At 34.9% G+C, this 18,652-nt stretch overlaps 1 non-coding gene and 1 pseudogene across 1 annotated transcript; both read right to left on the bottom strand.

Moving 5' to 3' along the window:
* Positions 1–1,285: 1,285 nt before the first annotated feature.
* LOC145935605 (uncharacterized) lies at positions 1,286–9,625 on the bottom strand (annotated as a pseudogene).
* A 7,324-nt stretch (positions 9,626–16,949) lies between these two features.
* On the bottom strand, positions 16,950–17,024 carry Trnaa-agc (transfer RNA alanine (anticodon AGC)). Its single transcript has one exon. It is a non-coding gene; the product is annotated as a tRNA-Ala (tRNA).
* Positions 17,025–18,652: the final 1,628 nt, after the last annotated feature.

Below are 18,652 nucleotides of genomic sequence, written 5' to 3'. Positions count from 1 at the left end.
GTGATTATCACATATCAACTGAGTAATAATGCAAATAAATAAATAAATATATATATATATATATATAATCTTTTGCAAAATTTCCATATTAACCTATATGAATTAACTTCTAAATTGTAAATCAAAGAAGACAAACAATGCATGATACATTTTGTAAAATGTGTAGGCGAAACACAAAAATATCGAAGAGAGGCAGTTGTGGCTCATGAGAAGAAGATATTCTTCTTAGGCAAGCACCCTGCCATAATGAGCCACAACTGCCTCTCTTCGATATTTCTGTGTTTCGCCTACATATTTTACAAAATGTATCATGCATTGTTTGTCTTCTTTGTTTTACAATTTAGAAGTTAATTTATATAGGTTAGTATGGAAATTTTGCAAGAGAGGTTAGAATTGCAATAAAATTAAAAAAAATAAGAATCAGAAAATAAAAGTACCGTTTGAGAGAATTTCTTCTTTCCGGACATCATTTTTTCCGTTGTTACAATAAAGATGCGTGTTCTCGATGAAAGACTGGATAAGGATACACCAAAAAGAAGCCGTACACAGTGATGTAACATTCGAGCTGCGCAGGATGCCAGAATCCAGAATGGCCACGCGGCAGTTGCCACGTGGCCATTCTGGCAAACTAGCTGCAGTGTTGCCGCGTGGCCATTCTGGCATCACTGCCTGCGCCTAGTGTCTAACTAATAATAAATAAAGATCAAGTCGGTCAACGCTGGCCCGCCAACGTTACTTATTTTTCAAAAATATAAATTATTTCGCTACAATTTTAGAGCATTATTTGATTTGATTCATAAAACAGATATTAATCATATATAATTAGCAATTATTTAATTAATAATTAATTAGTTCAATGACAGCCGCAAAGAAATAAATTAAATCAAAGTAAATGTATTAAAAAATGTATTTATTATCTAATTAGTAATGTCAAAATCGATTTCCATCTAATATCTTATTATTTCCAATTTATATATTTAAACATAATTGTATTGTATAAATAAAAATTATTTAGTTAAATAATAAAAATTATTTAGTTAAATAATAAATCTGTGCAATACAAGGTCATATTTCATGTGAAGAATGAATCGTCGTTTTAATAGTAATCTTACAATATATTTCTCACTCACACATTTCTCTCTCCCCTTCTCTCCCTCGCGTGTATAATAGAATCTGTGTATTATAGAATCTCTAGTTAATATTATATTGAATAATTATAAAATTAATTGAATTAATATTATATTTGATATTTGCACGATAGCATGTACTTACATCAAATCTCACGTCACATATGAAGAAGTGGCATAACGAAAGTTTTTGTTTCCTCTTCGTCATCATTCTCTTCATCATCATTTTCGTAAATTGTAGTTTTTAAGAGAACCATTTTACAAGTAACAGACTGGAGTAAACAAGTAGTTTTGATTGTAGTTTCAACTACCTGCCACATATCAAGTTTACCTGAATTGTCAGGAAACGTGAATATTGGTTTCACAATTTTTAATTTATATCCAGTCAATATAATATCTTTTTTTTTCATTTTGCGGTATATACATTGTCTTGATTTTTATTATGTTTTTATTTGTGAGAGATACCACATTATTTGGTTTTTTACATGTTAATATAGTTTCTTTATATTTGATCTTTTTGATAGGAGTTCGTCCACATGGTTCAGAAGGGCCTGTTTTCAATATTATAATAGTCTTTGGTAACGTCACTTTCTTTGACTCTGCATAAAATGATTCATGCTGCCGTCGACAGAATTGTGCGAGTGATCGGTTCCCACTTCGAAGCATTCTCTTCATTTTTCCTAAATGATTCTCAAATGGGAATGCTGTATAATTGCTTAAGGAACACTTCATATTTTTGACATCGTCGGCTAGATGACTAAGACTATGAATATTTAAAACTAAACTTTGCGTATTATAATATTGTTTTATAAGCATAACAAAATTGTTCAAATAAACTTTTGCTTGAAAATTATATTTCAGACATAAATTATCTGAGCACAAAATTCTACATGCAACATGAAAAAGAAGAAAATGATTATAATATTTTTTTTCTAATATTTGTTGTAAAACAACAGGACCGACATAAAGCAAAAACAATCTGTACTCCGTTGCTTTCCATCTGGAAATATCTGCTATTGATCTTGTTGTTCGCTGAAAGTCTACTGGTATTTGTGATTGTAATTCTATTAAACTTTGTGATAACAGACTTTTTTTATTTCGACTCAGTCTTGTAGCTAGATTTCCTTCCAACCAAAAATCAAGTATCATTTTTTTCATAACACCTAAGCAACTTTGGTGCATAAAATCAAGGACAAATTGTTTTATCGTATTGATCGGAGGTTCTAAACAAAGCAATGGAGAGATGCCGATGTGGTGCTCAGGATCTTGTTGCTCTCTAAATGATTTATCAGTTCGTTTAGCACAACTCACGGAAGGATAAACAGTTCGATTTTGACATCGTTGTCCAGGAACTAAGCATCGTTCACATGCGTTATATCCTCCATGACCTTTTATGCATTTCAGAAATGAACGTGCGGGTCTGTCGCAAACAAAGCACATAATATGCACCTTAAAGATTCGTTCATCGATTATAATTCCTTCGCGTGTCAATTCGTTAATTTCCCTTATAAAGTTATTAAAATAACTGTTTACATTATTAGGTTTTCCATTACCGCAAAATATAGCCACAGGAAAAGGTTTGTATATATCCGGAATGTTGTGGACTTTACATAAAATCGGCCAAAATTCTTTTGAGCTGGACTTATATAAAGGAAGACCATCACAATTTATTTGCAGATTGAGTATATTCGTTTGATGTATTTCTTTATTTACACACCTTCGAAGACCTGTAGTTATTCCAAAATATACGAATTCTTCTATGATCGCACCATCGTTTGATCTGAATTTTTGAATTTGATAATTAGCCGATGTCGTTCCCAAAAATGTTTTGGATGTTGTTGCCAGATTTGGAATTAATCGTCTCCTCAATATCCTAAGTAGTGAATCTAAATGACAATGTTCAATACAAGATTGAATTGCCCAGTCGAAGCTGTGCTACATCATCTTGTGCTTCGTTGCTTTCATCATCATTTGTTTCCTCACTATTGTCGTTGTTATCTTCGTTATTACTAACATCTGTCGTTACGGTGTCTTCTCTGATTTCGTTTCCTTCTCTTTCATTTTCAATTTCCTCATTAATGCCTCCATTATCTTCATTAACATTTTCGCTTTCCATATCACTATTTTCACATTCTGTATTATTTACATGATCGTCAATACTTTGAGAGCTTATGTGACTTTGTATAATATTCACATTTTGTTTTTTATTGGAGTTAATATCAAGTTCACTTGATGAACCATTGTCGGATTCAAAATTAGATAGAGTCAAATTATGACCTCTGGATGTTGATGCTATTCCATAAATATCTAAATTTGGACAGTTATTATCTGAAAATAAAAGTTAATTATTTTAGTTCTTACAATTTTATACGTGATTTTGATATATAATTTTAAATAATATATTTACTGTATTATATATTTTATTTTAATTCATTATACTCAGTGTCAGTAAACACTAACTGATAGAAATTACATCAATATTATAATTTCCAACTCAACAAAATAAAACATATGTATTGTTACTGTTCGTGTTTACTGGGATATTGTATGAAATTAATTTTTTTATTGCTATATATTATTACTATAGATCTTCATGTGACTATATTTATTAACTAAAATTAAATGTGTTGCTCTCAATAATATTTAAAATATAAATAGAAAATAAGGCAATAAGAGCCAGCGCAAGTAATTAAATGCACATAAAACTATTAAAATAAAGAAAATTTGCACAAGAATAAAAAGCGAATGTTTCGACCTTCTGTTTTAGATCCTCAACGAGTGTTTCTAATTTTAAGTCAAAATGTTATACATTGTTCGTCTATTATTATTACTGTTTAATAAAATATCCTTTAATCAGAACCAGATATATACTTACCGTGCAATTCAGATCTTGAATAAAATGCTTTATGAGCTGCTCGAAATCTTCTTACGCGAATTCACTGTCAATAAACGCTTTTTATCAGAATTTGTATCCATAATTAATAATCACTTTATTTACTAGAGATATTTAATATACTTTGTCACCACTTCAATAACAACTGATTTACCATAACAGCATTTATATAGGTTATGCCACACGGCAACAGCAGCGCATGCGCACACCGAATATATATGTGAGAGCTCGGCGACGCCGAAAGTAGTGCCACAAACGGGCCTCGGTAGCATGCGATAGCATTGGAGAGGATGACGCGCCAACTGCGATGCTACGTAACGATACATCCGAGATCGAGTCTCGGCTCGCTCTTTAATTTTTTAAAATGTTTTTTGCTTATATTTTAATATTTTTTTCTTTTTATATATATATGTACAAATATAAAAAATAATAAAATCCATCCACTCTTGGCCAAATATTTTTTTTATTTAATATATTTTAATAAAATATTTATTTTAAAAAAAATGTACATGTTGGCCAAGAGTGGATGGATTTTATTATTTTTTATATTTGTACATATATGTATAAAAGAAAAAAATATTAAAATATAAGCAAAAAACATTTTTTTCGGCGGCCGAAGACTAATATAGCTCGAAGCCTAGCTAGCCGAGCGCTGACAATGAGCGCAGTGTAACATTAAAATCTATAATATGAGAGAAATGCAGATTATTATTCAGAATCGCTTTCGCAAGGTTAAAGTGATCCGAGTTAAAACGATCAAGTTTACACTTATCAAACTCTATGAAGGAAATGATAGGGACAAGAAAATCAGGCCCGTGTAAAAATTACCTGAAAAATGATTGGAAAGAGCCTTCCTGTTGCGTACCAGATCAGGTACGTATCGGGAATTTCTTATTAGGGCATACCTTACTGCTTCCCGATCAGGTCCTAATCATACATAGGGCATGCCTGATTTCATTTCTGCTCGGGAATATACTGCTTAACTCCATAAAAAAGCCAAACTCTCACATTAAAGATGGATGAACATTTATTAAAATTATTAGAGATACACCTATTGACAATAATGACGTAATGATTTCTTGGATGTTAGTTCATTGTTTACAAATATCCCTAAGGAATTGGTTTTAGAGGCAATAAATAAGCGTTGGAATGATATCAGTAAAAAAACAAAATTCAGTTTGTCACAATTTTCTTATGCAGTTAAAACCATGTTAGATTCGACTAGCGTTTGCTTTAACGGACATTTTTACGAACAGATTTATGGCAGTCCGATGGGTTCCCCATTATCACCAATTTTAGCTAATATGGTAATGGATGATTTAGAAAATAATTGTTTAAAATCGCTAAACTGTGTAGTTCCTGTTTATTATAGATATGTAGACGACATTTTTGCCATTTTACCACGCACAAAAGTAGACGAAATTCTAACAATTTTCAACAACTACCACGAACGTCTGAAATTTACATATGAGGTTGAAGTTGATTCCTCCATCAATTTTTTAAACACCACTGTCACTCGTGACTCTAATAAACTCATAACAAATTGGTTCAGGAAACCTACTTGGTCAGGTAGATATATAAACTTTTTTTCTAGTCACCCGCTTAAATATAAAATTAACACCATATACAACTTAGTTGACCATGCGATTTTATTATCCAATGACCGTTTTTACCATAAAAACATTGAGATAGTTAATAATATTTTACTTAACAATTGCTTTCCAAAGCACATTATTAAAAAAATATGTAAATAAAAGAATTAATATACTAAAAAATGATACTATTGACACTCTTATTAACTCCAGAATTAATGAAGACAAGATTCACTTTGTCTCTCTCCCTTATGTTAGTGGTGTTGTTGATGATATTAGTCGGTCACTGAAAAATATTGGTTTTAATGTTGTCTATAGATTGCCAAAAAAATTAAATACAGTAATAAAACGTGGTAAAGATAAACTCCCCAATGACTTTAGAATTAATGTAGTTTATAAGATTGATTGTAACGACTGTAATGCTTCGTATATCGGCCAGACCAAAAGACATCTATGTACCCGCGTAAAAGAACATTTTAATAACATTAAATTGCATACAACATGTCATTCAGTCATTAGCAAACATAAGTGTGAACGTAGATACGAATTTATTTGATCATCACCTATCATTCTACATAACGAGAAACATGTAAGAAAGAGAGAGATCGCTGAAATGTTTTTTATAAAGAAATATAACAATACTATAAATCTACAGAGAGACACAGAAAATTTGACTAACATTTATGACAAAATAATAAAGGTCGTATAGATGTTTATCCGTATTTTTCAACTTATTATGTGACGAATCATCATATTGAGAAGACGTTCTTTCTTTCGTTTTCTTGTAATCTTTTTATGTTAACCTATAATAATTATACCGACATCCACATGTATATTTGTAAGTGCGCTTGAATTTTCTTTTATATGCGGATTTCTATGTATATTCTAACCATCAATGGTTTATTTTATAGTATATTTCACTTGAAAAGGACCACAACCAAATGGTCGAAACGTTGTGAACGTAAACCAAATAAATGATTTGCTAGTTCAGTCGAATGAAGAGAGTTTTTACTATTTATTTAATTGTGATAAATCAGATGTTTTACGTATATTAATGCATCGGAAATGAATATGGAATGTCTAATTTAAATACATATGCAATACGGCAATGTTTAGGAGAATATTTTTCGAATACCGCGAAATGAAATGCATCCCATTTTCTTACGACTCTTTGTGGAAGATATGATTGTATAAGAAATTTGATAGAATATTAAGTTACTTCTACTAAACGATGCAAAACTTGTAGTAATACTAAAATTACTGTTAATAAGATAGATAGATAATAAGTTTATTGTTCCCCTAGGGGTTTCAATTTCAATACATCGCTTTACAAAATTACACATTAACGCCGCCAACAAATTAACAATTTTTCCGCTTTACGCCATTACCCTGCCTAACCACACACACACGCTTTTTCTAACCCTGTCAAACTTAATACTAGACTTAATTCTAAACTTAACTTAAATTAAATTATATGGGCCTCCGCTTCCGGTTTATGCTCTTCTCTTTTCTTCCTCTCTCTCATTCATTCTCTCTTTCTCCCTCTCTCTCCCTCTCTCTCCCTCTCTCCTTCTCTCTCTCCCTCTCATTCTCTCTTTCTCTCATTCTCTCTCTCTCACTCACTCTCACTCTCCACTCTCTTGCGTGTTCTCTCCTCTACTCCTATTCTCCCTTATTCTCTCCAATTCTCTCAGCCAATTCTCTCCCTCCCCTTCCTCTCCCAAAACTATCCCCACCATCTCCTGCCAGCTCCCCTCTTCACCCCATCCCAAACATTCCTCCCAAACATGTTCCCATCTCTCTACTTCCCCCCAACACACTCTGCATCGCTTCTCCTCCTCCTTCTCCCAATATCTACTTCCTCTCACCCCATTCTCTAATCTAAATTTCGCGATCCTCTGCCATCTTCCCTCCGCCTACTCCTTCCTCAGATATGCCGGAATTCCCTCCCCCCTGATCCACTTATACCACTTGTTGTACTCCGAAGCCTCTATCTTACTCCACCTCTCCTTCCTCTGCTTTTCCTTATCTATCGCCTCTACCTCCTCCCACCTGAATTCTCCCTTCTCCCTTCTTTCTTCCACCTCCTTTAAAATCATTCCCTTATCCTTAAAAAATTCCCTTCTTTCTTCTTCCCATTCGGATAGCTCTCTCCCTTTCTTCGCCCTGTTCTTTATCTCCTCCAGACATTCCCTCGCCAGCTGTCCACCTTTTCCCTCTTCTAACCTCCTCTCATAACCCCATACCCTTCTCCCCATTCTCACCCTTAATTTATCCCTTTGCAGCTCTTCTCTTACCATATACCCTGGCGTTCCCCATTCCACTCCCAGCATCCACCTTAAATATCTTTCCTGTATCCTTTCCATTTTTCCCTCTCTTTCCATTCCCATACCTCCACCCCGTAACCTATCACAGCCCATATCAACGCATCAAACATCCATATTCTTTTTCCCCAATCCCCTCCAAAACGTCTCTTCCCTATTCCCCAAACTTGTCCTAAGATGGCTGCCCCTCTCGCCACCCTATCACCTACCTGACTATCCTGTCTCCCATTCCTCTGTATTATATACCCTAAATATTTGTATTCCTTAACCTCTTCCAACACTTTCCCCCCCATCTCCAACTGACCTTCTTAAATCTCCCTCCCCCCTTCCTGCACCTTATTATCTTTGATTTCCCCGTATTCAGCTCCAACCCTTTCTCCTCCAGATACCTCCCTAATCTCTCTATCATGCACCTCATCCCTCCCTCATCCTCCGCCAGTAACACCATATCGTCTGCATAAGATAAGGAGTAAATTTTGTCCCCACCCAGCTTCACCCCTCCCCACATCCCTTTCCTTATTTCGTCCTCTAGATCCGCCATCAACAAATTAAATAATATCGGACTCAGCGGACACCCCTGCCTCACTCCTCTTCCCGTCCAAAATCTCTCACCCACATCCTCCCCTGCTCTCACCCTGAAACTAACCTCCCCTAACACCGCCACATCTTCTTACCAGCCCTTCTCTCACCCCCCCTCCCTCTCATTGCTGCCAGTATCTTTGGCCTATCCACCGAATCAAACGCTGCCTTCAAGTCAACAAAAAACAACACTAGTAACCCCCCTTTTCTGCTTATTTGTCTATTTAATAAATAATTCAGCACGTAAACATTGTCCATTGTTCCCATCCCTTTCCTAAACCCCGCTTGATTCGGTGGAATCAGTCCCCTCCCTTCTACCTCCTGTCTCAATCTTTCCGCCAGCACCGTCGTATACACTTTATACAGCGACGGCGCCAGCGTGACCCCTCTAAAGTCTGAGACCTCTTTCCCTTCACCCTTCTTCTGAATCGGAATCACCAGCCCTTCACACCATTCCCTGATCCATCCCTCCCCCTTCCATATTCTATTACATGTATCGCATGCCCATTGCTCCAACTCCTCTCCTCCATATTTCCATACCTCCTCCGGTATCCCATCTACCCCCACCGCTTTTTTATCCTTTATCCTATTTATCGCTTTTTTAACCTCTTCCCTACTTAATGCGTCCTCCTCCTCTATCCTTATTCCCCATCACCACTCTCGACTCTACCCCCCTAAGAGATCCCTGAAGTAAATATCCCAGTCCTTCATCTCTATTCCTTCCCCTGCCACTTTCCTCCCCCTTCTCCTTTCTCTTCTCACGATCTCCCAAACTTGTCCCTCCGTCTTTGCCTCCTTTGCCTTCTTTATCCATTCCTCGTTCTCTTCCTCCTTTTTCTTCATACACAGCTTCCCATATTCCCTTTTCCGTTCTTTATACCTCCTCCCTTCTCCTCCCTCCCGCCTCCATTTTCTCAACTCCCTCTTTACTCCTCTCTTCTCCTCTCTACATTCTTCATCAAACCACCCTCCCCCCTTTCCTCTCTTCTCTTCCCCTTCCTTATTACCCTTCCTGAGAATCCCCATCAATTTTTCCTTCATCCTTCCCCAATCCTCTTCCAATCCTCCTTTTTCCTCCTGAATCTCCCCTAACTCCTCTCTAAACTCCATTACTCCCTTCTCGGTCCAATTCCACCTTATCTGCCCCTTCCCTCCTTTTCCCCCCCTGCTTACTCCTTTTCCTTTTATCCTAACCATCACTGGCATGTGATCCGAGTCGATCCTACTTCTCACCTCTATATACCCGATTCTTTCCTTCACTTCCTCGTTCCCAATTACATAATCAATTACAGACTTCCCATTCGCTCCCATATATGTCCAGTTTCCCTCTTCATCCCCCCTCACCCTCCATTAAATATCTCCCACCCCACCTCTTCCAGTTTACTCACCATTAATTTCCCACCCCCATTTACCTTCATATCCTTCGAGTTCCTTCCTTCCTCTTCCCCGTTTGCCCCCCCTCCCACTTCCGACCCCCTAAATTCCCAGTTCTCGCATTAAAGTCTCCCCCTATCAGCGTCCTGACCTCCCTTCCTTCCTCCTCCATCCATCCTCACAGCCCTATCAGTTTTTCCTCTATATCCCCGTTTATGTAAACTCCTACAATTCTCCACCTCTCCTTTCCCAACACTATTATTCTTTCTATTATCCCCTCCCTCTCTGCTTTCGTCGTACCCTCTATTACTATTTCTTTTCTTATCCCCACCACAATTCCTCCCATAGCTCTCCCTTTTCTGTTCCTCCTCTTAGCATATTGTACTTCCCATCTAAATCCCTTCGGACATCTCCCCCTTAGCTTCTCCCATCCCCTCGACTCCACCCATGTCTCTACTAACACTATTATATCCCCTTTCCCTATATCCTTCCAAAAATCCGCGTCCTTATTACTTAATCCCGCCACATTCCAAAACACCACACTCCACCCCTTTTCTTCATTCCCGCTACCCTCCTTCAAGCTCGCTCTCGTCCTCTGCCTCCCCCTCGCATCCTCCGACTTTCCCTTTCCTCTACTGCTCCCTCCTATGCCCCCCTCACCTCCTGCCTCCAACCCTACTTTTTTGCTTCACTTACCATGTCCACTTCCTCCCTCCTCTCTTCGTTCCCCCTTACCCTACCCTCCATCCCTAAATCCTTACCTCCTCTTCCTTCCTTTATTAATCTTTCCCCCTCCTCGTCCCATCTCCACCATTTTCCTTCTATCCAGATTCTCCCGTATTTCACCCACGCTCTCCTACCCTCATTTTCCTCCCCCCTTGCCATTTCTCTTATATGTATATATATATATATATATTGCAATAAATTAATTATTTGTTATGTTAAGATATAGTGCAGTAAATTAATTATTTGTTATTTTAAGATATATTGCAGTAAATTAATTATTTGTTATTTTAAGATATATTACAGATAAGATACACGCATGTACTTTTCCACGCGAAGCGAGGTTCCACATGGGTTTGCAACTTTCCACGCGAACGAGGTTTGGGTTTAACCTCGCTTTACGTGAAAAGTTGTTCGTAACTTTTTCCTTAATTGAGAGCGACACTTTTACTTTACAGATTCTTGTTCTACGTACAAAAATACACAATATTGGTAATTTTGAATAAAATCGGAGAGGACTGAGCTCTCCTTCAGTTTTACCTATATTATACATATTAAAAATAAATATTTTTATAATAAAAATAATTCTTACGTGCAGAATGGGAAAGTGCGTCATCGTGCATGAATATCGTAGCTCATCTATTTAATGTTACCTCTTCTAAATTATTCTCTGCCGGAACTAACAAATCTGGCAGATCATTTTGTAAGAAATCGAGACTACTTTTGAGAGTTCAAGCGTGATAATATAAAAAGTTCGATCTAAGTCCTGTCAATAAGTTTATATCAATAGAAAAAATAATTCAATAGGAACAATACTAGTAATAAAAGTAAACAGTAATATAACAATTACACATTATTTTTCTAGAAAGAAAATGTTTATTGCATTGATTAAATAAAAAATAATTCAAATCGATAGACAGACGAAAGATAATAAAAAAAGTTACATTAGAAAAATGATTAAAAAGGAAACAATAAAAATAGTTTCAATTTAATTAATTTAAATTACAATTAAATTTTAATTTTATTTCAGTTTAAAATACCTACTTACGATTTGATTTCTTGGCAATCTATATCAAATATTTACGGAATTCGATGTTGAAAAGATCTCTCTCGAGTAAGAAATAGATTTCCAAATGGCTGCAGTAATGATAATGATAAGAGAATGTGGATATTAAACATTCCTAAAATGTCTTGTAAATGTACATTTATCGACATACAAAATCCGACTTCTATAATTTGGTTTTTACTAGATTTAAATAATATTTAGCGAAAATCACGCGAGGCTGATAATATCGTGAAACTAAATGTAGTACTTTTGTATAATAATACGAATGCTGCTCATTTTCTTCAAGCATGCAGTAAACATTCATATACGATATACTAAACTGACGAGCAATAGATCTTGTATTTAATGTGGGATTATTGCGGAAGACAATTATAATAGCATCTTCCATCACAAGATTGTGTACCTCCATCTCTATTATTCGGTAAAACGCTACCAGTTTCTCGTAGTCGTCGAACGGCACCAACTATTACATTCAAATTTGGATGATGTCAATTTGGATATAAATTAACATTTTCTACTGCAGAGAGAGAGAGAGAGAGAGAGAGAGAGAGAGAGAGAGAGAGAGAGAGAGAGAGAGAGAGAGGGGGGGGGGAGAGGGGGGGAGAGGGAGAGGGAGAGGAAGAGGGAGAGGGGGGGAGAGGGAGAGGGAGAGGGAGAGGGAGAGGGAGAGGGAGAGGGAGAGGGAGAGGGAGAGGGAGAGAGAGAGAGAGAGAGAGAGAGAGAGAGAGAGAGAGAGAGAGAGAGAGAGAGAGAGAGAGAGAGAGAGAGAGAGAGAGAGAGAGAGAGAGAGAGAGAGAGAGAGAGAGAGAGAGAGAGAGAGAGAGAGAGAGCGCAGGTGCAGCCTGTTCTCTCTCTCCACTTGTACAATATAAACGAATCATATCGCAATAATCTTATGTATAATAAACGAGCATGAGATTATTAAATAGTATTCTAAAGGCGTAACAACGAATAGTTGAAATGTTAAAAAAAAGATCAGATTTATATTTTTTCTTTCTTTAATATTTTTGTTATTTATAAAGAATCTTCGTTAGTGCTTTGTTTTCATAAGTATGTATGTATCCCTGCTTAAAAAATCCGATAAAAAACGATAAAAACAGATTCAAATTTGATTGAAATTTAATATAAATTAGTCGTAAGCTATCCTTTCAATCAGACTCATGTTTCTGATGAGATATAAAAGCTATCTATTTCTATGGCTTTCAATATCTAATTAAATAATATCTTCTTTAAACATTTAAATATTTATCAGAACGTATATGTTTTTTTCATATATAAACTATCGATTTATCTAATTCAATCAACCAATTACGAGACTTGATATTTATATGAATGCATATATATCTTTTTCTATCGTTTAGTGCATCTATATTATTCAATACACGTTATCCGAAAGGCTACCCGACTGGAAATTAAAGTAGGGTCCCGATAAGGGCCATACAACGTTTGCCTGACTTCGTTGTCGGGGCCTGATAGTTTTGCCTTATCAGTACCTTATCAGTATTGTATAAGCATGTAACGCCATTTTTCTATAAGGTCCATATAAGGTATCATTATCAGGTCCTTATAAAATTATAGTCGGGTCCTCATAGGGACCCAACTAGAAATTAAGATAGAATTCCGATAAGGACTGTTTGCCTGATTTCGTTGTCAGGACATGATATTTTTGCCTTATCAGTACCTGAATGAGCATATAACGCCATTTTCTTATAAGGTCCATATAAAGTATCATTATCAGACCCTTATAAAATTATATCAGGTCCTCATAGGAAAATATATAAGGTCATAATTAGGTATTTTAATGAGAACCTGCGATAACGATAAAATAATTTCTGTTTGACTATTTTCAAGATAATTATATATATTTTTGATGTGAACAATCATAATTGAAATAGAATTTAATATTGTTAAAATTTAAGATTATTAAATTCTTCTAAAAAAATATAGATTGTTGTATATACAAAACAGTGAACGTGTAATTTATATAAGTTTTGATTTGACTCTTTTTTTCTATGGAGGCGATATAAATACATATATAAAATAAATAAGAACTCTTTAATTAAATAATAAAAAATATTAATCTAAATAATGTGCATATTTATTTATATTCACATAATACATATATATGTATATGTGCACTATTATTTTTTATGCACATATATTACGTACATATATATTATAGTGTTTTTTGCAAAAAACAAATAATAATAAAATAATAATAATAATAATAATAATGTAACAATTTCGAAAACGTATATTCTTATTTAACATTTGTTGAAATTTAAATATTTAATTAATTAGTAAATGAAATATTTAACATAATAAAACATTTAACATATAGAACGTACTACTCGGATAATTCTTCCGTATTTTTCGTGCGATCTCGACGTTCCGCCCGTTTTTCGTTCTAATCTTTTACATTATTAAAGATTGCCTGTATCGCTCCTTTAAACTGCCTCTCTGATAAAGGATTTTCTTTTTTTTTTAATTTATTTGATACAGCAGCTAAGGATATAAAAATGAAACAAAATATTTAATTACGAATATAAAGCTCAATTTTTTAATTTTTATATTTTAAAAAATTGTAGTTATATAATAATACCTTCTAAACAGTTATAAAACTCTGTTTCTTTAAAAACTTTTTTCCCAGCCATTTTTTTTACCATGGTATAATTTTTTGCAACGTTTTGGGACATGTATTGCCTAATAATACTTCCCATATTACGAACCAATGCACGGCGTTCGTCTATAGAACGTTTTATATGATAGAGCTAAAAAAATTAACTGTTATTAACAAATGTATTATACACGCATATACATTATTTACTTATATAACACATACATGTATGTATGTGTGTCTGTGTGTACATATATATACTTACAATTTTTTTAAATATTTTGTATTTGATTTTAATTCTTCGTTGAATTGCTCAAATTGTTCCATGGTATCACATGGTAATCTAATTGGATTCTCATTATCCTCCTCATCTTCTGATAAAATTCTTGATTGTTCTCTATTTACTTGGTCTTTTAATATTGATAAAATATTTTCCACGTTTACGATAAGCTTTAAGATTGGTCTTTTAAGAACTGTCATTTCGTTTGTTAATTCTTGTAATTTTTCCTCTATTTTTTTAAAGATTCTAAAAGTTCAAGGAAAAATTATCAATATATAGAAATTATCAATATATCACATCTCATTCACAACTTAATTTACCTTCATGCTTGCAATTAGTTTGAGTACATTTAAATGTTTTTGAAGAAGTCGATGATCGCTCATCTTCAGTCGATCCTTCAGAAATATCATTTGCTGGTTCTAATTCCTCCTCCGAAGAAGAAGACTCATTTGACCGTTTTCTATGTATAATTAATTTTTTATTTTTTTTTCTAAAAATAAATATTTTTAATTAAATTATTTTTATTATTATTATTTTTATTATTATGTGATATGACATGATTGTGCTAATTTTTGTAATCATATTTTTAACGTACCTTCTCTTGAACCTTCAAAATTTTTTTAAAAATAGAGAAAAATATTACAAGAATTACAAAGAACGCAAAGTATATAATTGTTCTTAAAAGATCCATTTTAAAACTTACTTCAGATATGAAAAAATATTTTATCAATATTAAAAACTCAAGTCCAGAGATCAAGCAAAAACTTGATCACAAGATGAGGAGAATGATGAGAACCCGATTCAATTACCATGTAATAGCATTAAAAAATTTGAACAATTCAATGAAAAATTAAAATCAAATAAAAAATATAAAAAATTAGAAATATATGTGCACATTATATATGTAAACCTATATGTGTATAAATACATTTGATAATAACAATAAATTATAAATAAATAGGAACGAAGTAAAGTCGACCCAACTAGCCAAAATTATATTTATTCAAAAAACACACAACGTTTCGACCATATGGATGTGGTCCTTATCAAGTGTAATACTGAAACAATACAGTTTTAAATCATAAGTGTGAGACGGTTTGATTTACCTGATAGATCCTCGATAGTCTTATAAAGATCCTCGAAGAATGAACCTCATAGATCACGCTATTCTATTATCAGACAAAAAATTCCATAGTAAAAATATTGATACAGTGCAGGAAATTTTACTGAATAATTGCTTTCCAATGCGCATCATCAAAAAACATACAGATAGAAGAATTAGTTTTCTAAAAAATTGGACTGATGATAACAGTACATTTGAAGCGTATGATGGGTGTTCAAACATTTCTCCTTACATTTCGTTGCCGTATGTCAAAGATGTGAGTGAGAGCATTGGTCGTTCGCTAAAAAATGCCGGCGCTAATGTCGTCTATAAAATAGCCAATAAATTGGACACATTAATAAAACGAGGCAAAGATACATTGTCCAACAATGATAGAACTAATGTTGTATAATTGTAATAATTGTAATGCCTCATATATCGGGCAAACAAAGAGACATATGCGCACTCGTGTAAAAGAACACTGTAACAATATAAAATTACATGCGACAAATCATTCTGTTATAAGTAAACATAGACTAACATATGGACACGATTTTGATTGGATATCACCCGTTATACTGCACAGCGAAAAACATGTTAGAAAGAGAGAAATCGCAGAGATGTTTTTTATCAAAAAAGTTAGCAATACAATTAACCTACATAAAGACACTGAGAATCTCAATAACATTTATGATAAAATTATAAAGATCGTATAATCTTTGGCTTTATATATTTAGTTTTTGACGAATCATCATAACGATAGGATCGTTTTCTCTCTTTCAAATGTTTTGACAAACTTGAATTTATGTTATGTTTATTTAAATATGTTGTAACTATATTATGGAAAAGTTGATGTTATCGTTAATTTGGCTGCACCTCTACTAATGAAGTATGTAAAAAATCTCTAACTTCTGACATATCAAACCGTCTCACACTTATGATTTAAAACTGTATTGTTTCAGTATTACACTTGATAAGGACCACATCCATATGGTCGAAACGTTGTGTGTTTTTTGAATAAATATAATTTTGGCTAGTTGGGTCGACTTTACTTCGTTCCTATTTTAAAATTTTACTAGCGACTTTTTAAGTATCTAATTATTATATAAATAAATAAATATGATTTTTTTAAAACGACCAATAGAGCCAAGCACGAAAATTAATTCTAATTTTTAGAACTGTATCTCTTGGTTTGAGATTACTAAGTTCCATCAATTCATAATCCTCGAACTTTACAACGGGAAAATAGGCGAGAAAAATATTGGTCCGAAAAGTCGCTGAAGCGGGAATTGAACCCGCGTCTTTCGCTTGCTGGGCGACTGCTCTTACCAACTAAGCTATTCAGACCCTTTCGATCCTATATTTTTCATTTGCCTTATAATGGATGTTAGTAAATAGCGCCATGAATTAGGCCCAGACGCAAATATATAAATTTAAGAAATATTTTTATCGGCTCTCAGTATTTAATAAATAAATAAATATGACTTTTTTTAAACGACCAATAGAGCCAAGCACGAAAATTAATTCTAATTTTTAGAACTGTATCTCTTGGTTTGAGATTACTAAGTTCCATCAATTCATAATCCTCGAACTTTACAACGGGAAAATAAGCGAGAAAAATATTGGTCCGAAAAGTCGCTGAAGCGGAAATTGAACCCGCGTCTTTCGCTTGCCGGGCGACTGCTCTTATCAACTAACAATAAGCTATTCAGATCCTTTCGATTCTATATTTTTCATTTGCCTTATAATGGATGTTAGTAAATAGCGCCATGAATTAGGCCCAGACGCAAATATATAAATTTAAGAAATATTTTTATCGGCTCTCAGTATTTAATAAATAAATAAATATGATTTTTTTAAAACGACTAATAGAGCCAAGCACGAAAATTAATTCTAATTTTTAGAACTGTATCTCGAGGAGGAAGATGGCCGCGGAGGTAGTGACAGGCGGAAAGTAGTGCTCCGTGTTGGGACGTGAAAAAGGTGGTTTGTTGGGTGAGATGGAGGAGAAGGAAATAAGAGACGGATAGAGGAATACAGGAGGAGTTGAGTGAGGTGATGGTGAGCATGAGAACGAAGTAGAAAGGATTTTATGGAAGGTGGAATAATACGGAGCAACGGGAAGAAAGGACGAGGAGACGTGACGTGGCAGAGGAGATGAGAGAGAGGGCGCTGGACAGTAAGGAGAGGCTTAAGTGAGAGAAAGGGTAGATGGAGAGGGCGCCACGGAGGTTGCGGCAAGTAGAGAGTGGTTCGAGCGGTTCAGATGGAGACGGCGAAGGAAGGTGGATACAGGAGTGGAAGTGGAAAGAGGGCGCCACCGGTATGATCGACACGTGCAGGGTCGATAGCGATCCAGCTGACAAATGTTTTGGAGATTGGAAGAAGGTTAAAGAGCAGGTGGAAAGTGAGAGATAATGGAGAGTAAGAAGAAAGGACGCTGATAGAGCCGGAAGTGGAAAAGAGGAAGAGATCTGAAGAAAAGTTAAGAGACGGTAGAAGAGAGGATACGGTGTTGGAGAGAGAGAAAGTCGGAGGATGGAATGGATGAAAGAGGGAGTGAGAGAGATAAAGGAGATGAGAGTGATAATGGAAAAGATGCTGAAGGTGATGGAGAGGAAGTCGGAGAGAGAGACTGAGGAGGAGGAAAGGAGAAGAAGAGTGGAGAAAAAGTTAGAGAGACTGGAGATGATGGAGAGGTTATGGAGGAAGAACGTGGAAGGGGATGAGAGATTGGAAGAGGAAAGGAAGAAAGAGAGGAAGGAGTGTAAAAAGAATGAGTCGGAGAGCGGAGAAGACAGGAGGTGGAGGGAAGCGGTAAGAGGAGAACGGATAAAAGAAGAGAAATGTGAGAAGAGGACGGAAGGGGGGAGAGAAGAAGAAGGCAGAGGAAGAATTGGAAGAGAGCGGACGGAAGATGACCGGGATGAAGCAGTGCAGCGGAGGGAAGAGGGGAGAGAGAGAGAGGACAAAAC

Source organism: Prenolepis imparis, unplaced genomic scaffold, assembly GCF_030444845.1.
Source record: "Prenolepis imparis isolate NDT839.2.m4 unplaced genomic scaffold, iyPreImpa1.0 SCAF_4, whole genome shotgun sequence".
Classification (NCBI taxonomy): domain Eukaryota; kingdom Metazoa; phylum Arthropoda; class Insecta; order Hymenoptera; family Formicidae; genus Prenolepis; species Prenolepis imparis.
The sequence above is the reverse complement of the archived record's forward strand: the minus strand, read 5'-3'. Positions and strand labels throughout refer to the sequence as shown.